The following is a 6,650-nucleotide window of genomic DNA, read 5'->3' as shown; positions in this document are numbered from 1 at the left end:
CCTACATTTTAAAATTCCAACTTGCCATACGTATATTCTATGAGAATCTAAACATAAAAAGCGCGGGAAATCATCATGGAATTGTTGCCAAATGCTAGTTCGAAAATGGAGTTTACAATGAAGTATGCGGCGAGTGAAGCAAAAAACAGCAGCAGTTTAGACGAAGGTATTGTAATATGCAATTCCAAAGAAAAAATGCTGGAAGTATTCGGTGATTATAAAAAACGAACTCGCAGTGGGTGGCGCTGTCTCAACAGAAACAAGTTGATAGGTATATATTATATAATAATTTCAATGCAGAAAGCATACGCTTGTCCAGAGATATACTACTTTTTGGTTATTGTGCAGTGGTGAAAAAAGAAATTTCACAAAATTTTATATACATATTAAAGCAGAACTTTTGTTTAAATTTTAAATATTAAAGCATGATAACATCTATGAACCAAATACTGAATGATGACATGTATGAACCAAATACTTAATGATGACATGTATGAACCAATTTTAATGATGACATGTATGAACCGAATATTTAATGATGACATGTATGAACCGAATATTTAATGATGACATGTATGAACCAACTATTTAATGATGACATGTATGAACCAAGTACTTAATGATGACATGTATGAACCAAATATTTAATGATGACATGTATGAACCGAATAATTAATGATGACATGTATGAACCAACTATTTAATGATGACATGTATGAACCAAGTACTTAATGATGACATGTATGAACCGAATATTTAATGATGACATGTATGAACCGAATATTTAATGATGACATGTATGAACCGAATATTTAATGATGACATGTATGAACCGAATATTTAATGATGGCATGTATGAACCGAATATTTAATGATGGCATGTATGAACCGAATACTTAATGATGACATGTATGAACCGAATATTTAATGATGGCATGTATGAACCGAATAATTAATGATGGCATGAATGAACTGATGTAAGTGTTTAATAGACAAGACTACAGACGGAATACTGGCTGAGAAAGGTTCATTTGAAAGAATTCGATGAAGCACAACTGCAAAAACTTGCGGGGTTTCCTTATCTTTCGAAGGAATGCCATTCATATCTACCGGTGGCCTGCATAATCAGTGTCACCAAGGTGAAGATATTGATGAACACACAAAGCTAAATAGACAGAGAGCTATAGAAATGAAAGAGGTATAAAATTAATGCATATATTAGTGCAACAGTGCAACATGATGATAATTCTGTTTACGTAAAATTAAAAAGTATTTTCAGAATCATAATCACACCTTTCGGAAACATCGTAAGCCATTACAGTCTTCAAAAAACTAGGATGTCCCATCAAATCGTAGTTTTAAGAATTCTGAAATTTCCCGAGTATGCGGTAAGAAAGCATTTTTATATGCATTGTAAGGCGGTGTATAGCTCTAAAACAAATGCTCTCTCAGATAAGTAGGTCATTTTGTCCAGTTTTTGTGACAATTCTAGGTTGAAGTAAGTGGCTTTCATTTATCTCGCTCTTCATTGCAGTTATTTTATCCAAACTCAGTTCTCTTTGTGAATATTTGGTGTTCGATTCTTATTCTGACAATGAAGCAGATGTGGCTGATACGACTCCGTGTTCTTCGTCTACAAGATGGGTTGTCAAGGTCGATTGTGTCACTGCTGTTTCAACGGATTCACTTTTTTTCGTTTTTATTTCTTTCCAAATACGAGCATAGCGATCGACATCAATTTTTTCGACATATGTATGTCAAAGGTTTTGAGATGGAGCCCAGTCTGGATTAGTTTTTCCGTTAAAGCCTATGGTTTCCCTGCCATTGTGAACAAAACAACAAATGGTATAAAATGACACAAACGAACACAACAAAGCTTTTTTTAACTCAATGGCTTACCATTAACAAAATGAAGGCTACACACTCGTAAATACGTGCATTTAGAATCATCAATGTTTGCCCGACAAATTCTTCGAAGCCACAAAGAACGACGTTCCTTGTGTAAATCTTGCAATATTTTGCTTGCATTGGTTTTCACAGCTGGTATGCGATAAAAACGTAATTCCTTATCCCTATCAGCACGCTTCGAACAGCCATAAATTACGCAAAAGTTAACCATCCTTAACAATAATATTGCTTTGTTATTTACATGTCGCGTTTGCTTGTCCTCCACATGTAACGTCATTGGGATTGTGACGTCACATGCAATGGGTCTATACATGAATATTCGTCAATTGTTACTTACCGCTGACATATTAAGAATAATATGTGGGCGCGTACGTTAGTTGACCATGATCTAGTGCCGACCACATAAATGCTGCATATCATTGCATACATAATACTTTCCCACCTCCATTAAAACGGTTTTTACCAGATGATGTAAGTAGACATAAAGACTTTACACATTGCATATTTAAGTCACGTATACAATCATGTAACTGACGTCGAATGGACGTCGATCCAAAGTCGAAAACGCCAATCGAATCGACGTTGTTTCACTGACGTCATCAAAACAACGTAGAATCGACGCCGATACAATGTCGAAATTTATTCCTCAAAATTTCTCAATGTGAATCTCATTGCCCAGCATTAAAATTTCAATAAGACCATGGATAGAAGATTTTCTTAATATTAACGTTTCGTCTTCACCAGACTGAAATACTCTAAAACTTTTAGGTTACAAAATTTATTGATGACATGTAAGATTTTGTGCGTAATACGATACAGTGGGTTTAAAAGGAAAATCTCTGTAAACATCGTATAACAAGACGCCAGCTCTGGCGTTTACTTCGTGTATAAAGTTGTGTGCGAAAATCCAGTACAATATAAAACAAATTCCAAAGAAGCAAGACATCTTGAGATTGCAAAATATGAATCAAAACAAGACGAGAAATAAACTGTAAATTTTCGACTTTATTTCAAAGTCACCCTCAGACAGAATCTCATTCTGTATTTTTATTCTCGAGCACATAATTTTGAAATTGACGTTGGTTTAAATATTTATTTTTGAACTTTCATTGTACACAGAGGTGTGGTGGCATAGTTTTTACTGCGGTGGACAACAAAAATTTTGCGCCCCTTTCACCTTTTCTTATAGCTATTTTCAAGTATTTTAGTTATTTTTATTTTATAAAACACAAACATGAATCTTCATAAAAAGAAAGTAACTTAAAAACTAAGTTTCATCAAGCAATTATATGTCTGTTACGTTTTTTCGTATCCTCGTTTTTACTCTCTTCAGCGAAGAAAAAGAACGTTCAGCAGTTGTTGAGCTAATGGGTATGGCCACTGCAATTGAATAAACTGTGCATAATGTTGGGTATGCGTCGACTAAATGGTACTTTGAAAAACAAAGCAGCCTCAAGGCATCTAAGAATGACGGAGTTTTACCCTTCTCGGTAATTGACGTATTATTCGAATGCTTACTTATGACAGTATCAGAATGATTTTCATCATCATCATCAATGGTTTCAAAGTTCTGCTCATTATGATCATGGTCACTTTGAGTTGTAAACTGAGAACAGTGAAATTTTTTAAATGTTTCTGCAAAGCTTAACAGTTCAGTAGCGCATCTTTCGGAATCTATCTTATACACATCACAAAAGGCTTTCACTGCAGATTGAAGATCGTGAGATGTCTTGTACTTGCTCGAGAGCTCGTCAAATTGATTGGGTGCGAATAAAGCAAATGATTTCATTAGTGGTCGATTCTTTTCAAAACGATTCTTCATTGAACATTGAATGGAATCTAGCACTTTATAAAATGTGTCTCGCCTCCATTGTGCTTTTGGTGAATCTTCCAAATCATCTCTGGCTTGTTCTCCGTCCATTGGTCGTCGACGACGAGGTCGTGTAGACCTCCATTCGACATCTAACGCAAAAGAATCGGACATTTCAATGATTTTTTCTGGTTTGTCACGTATGATTTGAATTCTAGAAATTGAGCTATCAACCATATCCATTGCCTTTCCAATGTCAGCATTTACGCTCTGTAGATATCGACTTAAAGGTCCAGTAATTCCAAAAATTTCATGGAAAAAACAGGCAGTCGCAACAAATTGCTTTGTCTGAAAAGCTGCTTGCAATCCATTTGCTGTTGCTCGCTGACTTTCAGTGAACGATCTTTCCTCAGCTACTTTTTGGAGCACTCGCATGATGCACTCGAACCTCAAAAGAAATACGCTTAGACAAAATTCTCTTGCATTCCATCGAACTGTATTAAGACGTTTAATCGAAAAAATTTTGAGGTTTTCATTCTTTTGAACCGATTGAAACAATTCGTGTACTTTATGAGAATTATTAAAGAGAACGTGCAGTTTTTCGAGAGAGTCAAAAAGAGTAATGACATCAATAGCAACACAAGCTGAATCGGATAAGACGAGATTTAGCGTATGCGCATGGCAGTGAAAAAAGATGATGTGGTTTCCAATTTTCTCTTTTATAATTGCCTGCAAACTATTATAACATCCGCTCATACTGGATGCTCCGTCATACCGTTTGGGCAACAAGTTTTTCAAATGAAACTCCATGCAATTGTAATATTGTTGTAATAGCAGTGTATAGGTCATGTGCAGTTGTTCCAATTGCTTTTTGGCATGACCAAACGTGTTCAGAACACTCGCCAGTTTCATTAACAAGCCTTACGCATATACTCAATTGCTCTGTATGAGTTATATCGGGTGTTGTATCAGCAATCAATGCCCATGCTTTGCAGTTGCGTATTTTTTGTACAAATACAGAAGATATTTCTTTACCAATGATATTGATTAACTTATTTTGAATATCGTTGCTCAAAAACGTTAGCCATGAGCCACGTCCTTTGATTCCTTTTTCATCAGTTTTACCACCATCCTTTGTCGATTGCTTCACTTGGTGATCACGAACTTTCTCAAGATGCTCATTGATTACTCTGACAATAATTTAAGCGATTCCAAAAAGTTTCCTGTATTAACATAGAAATTTGTCAGTTATTCACAGTGACCGCTAAAGGAAAGCCCTTGTCTTCCAAGAAACATAATAACATCTATCACACGTTTCAAAACTGTTTTGTTTAAAACAACTTCCTTTTTACGTCTTTCAGACTCGATTTTCCCCTCGTGGTGAAACTGATCCGATATTGAGTTTTCTTGAAGGAAAAGAGCTTCTGCAACTTTTGCGTTTAGATGAGAATTGCATTTTTCATGCTCCAGAATTCTAATATATTGCTTTTTCCATTTGGAGAAACCAATGTTTGCAAAAGCTTTTCCTTGATTTGACCGAATATTTTCCTACCTAGACGTTACATCTATAAACAGAATGCATGGTATGCAAAACAAGCTGTCTTCACTTAGTGAATAGAAAATCCATTTTCGTCTTGTTCCATCATCGTGGAAAAAACCTGCTGGGAGCAATAGCGAGTGTGATCTCCTTGTACTATCCTCCTTTGTTTCAAAACAAACTGGGATGGTTGGCATGGATTCATTTTAAGTAAACGCCTTTTTTCGCTAATGCTGAGATTAAGATCAACAACTGTCCCAGGGTCAAACGTGTTTTCTTTCGTATCAATAGAAATATTTCGATTCAATTCATTTTCAGCAGATTCTGAGATACCTTCGCCTTCCTTACGTTCATTTGAATTGACAAAGCTGTCAATATCAGGGCATTCACCAACAGAGTCATTGCTTTTGATTGATTTGAAAGTATGCTCATCTTGATCGTTTACATCTGTCGACTCAGATTTTTCTTGCGCATGCACTTGTTTAAGGTCTTCACTGATGTTCGGCGTTTCCTTGAGTTTTAATTCTAACTCCTCTGTTGTTTGTGACAAAATGCATGGTGGGTCATTTTGTATAGGCTTAAAGTAATCAAGCAAAACTCCCCCAAGTTTTGCAAATTCTTCTTGTCTAGCTTTCTTTCATTTTCGATACTCAGCACCCGACTTTTTTCTCTTTGTGGTGTTGAAAGAATTAGACATTGCAGTTAGTCTTTAACATTGCACCATGATCCATGATGTACATTAAATAATATTAAAATAGACTTCCCAACACAAATGGAATTATCAAATGAAATGTTTGTTGTGTGAATTACATCGGTATTACATCTGCTCAAAATAAGAGTTTTGCATTTTGAGACATTAATTTAATTAGTCTTTAAATGTTGTTGTTTAAAAAATATCTTAATTTCAATTAAATATATGCTGTTATGCACATTCGATAACTGCGGATAAATGAATCTTGAACATTTACGAAGAAGCTTTAAGTGATTTAAAAAAGTTTTACCGTATAATAATTTGCTTTACCTCTGAAAATGACAAATGAATCGTCGTAACGATGAAAATGTAAATAACACAATACAAACAATGCAGTACATGCTGCGGTATCATTTAGGGCTACTTCATGTTAGACTATGCATTATGATAGCAATTTACCGATGACTGCACTACTGTCATTTTTAAAAAATATATAATTACGCTCGGATTAATAATAAGATACAATGCCAGTAACGATTACAGTCTGTGAGTGAAGCAAAAAACATTGATTAAGATAGGCAACAAATTACACATTTTAGGCCTTGCTGCGTCCCTTAAGAGGACAATTTGGCCGTGTATGCATAGGCAAAACTAGAATGCTAATTGGGGGGTGGTGTAAATATTCATATATTCAGCTCTGCGCT

Source organism: Xenia sp. Carnegie-2017, unplaced genomic scaffold (genome assembly GCF_021976095.1).
Source record: "Xenia sp. Carnegie-2017 unplaced genomic scaffold, XeniaSp_v1 HiC_scaffold_3, whole genome shotgun sequence".
Taxonomy (NCBI): domain Eukaryota; kingdom Metazoa; phylum Cnidaria; class Anthozoa; order Malacalcyonacea; family Xeniidae; genus Xenia; species Xenia sp. Carnegie-2017.
Note: the sequence above shows the minus strand (reverse complement) of the source record.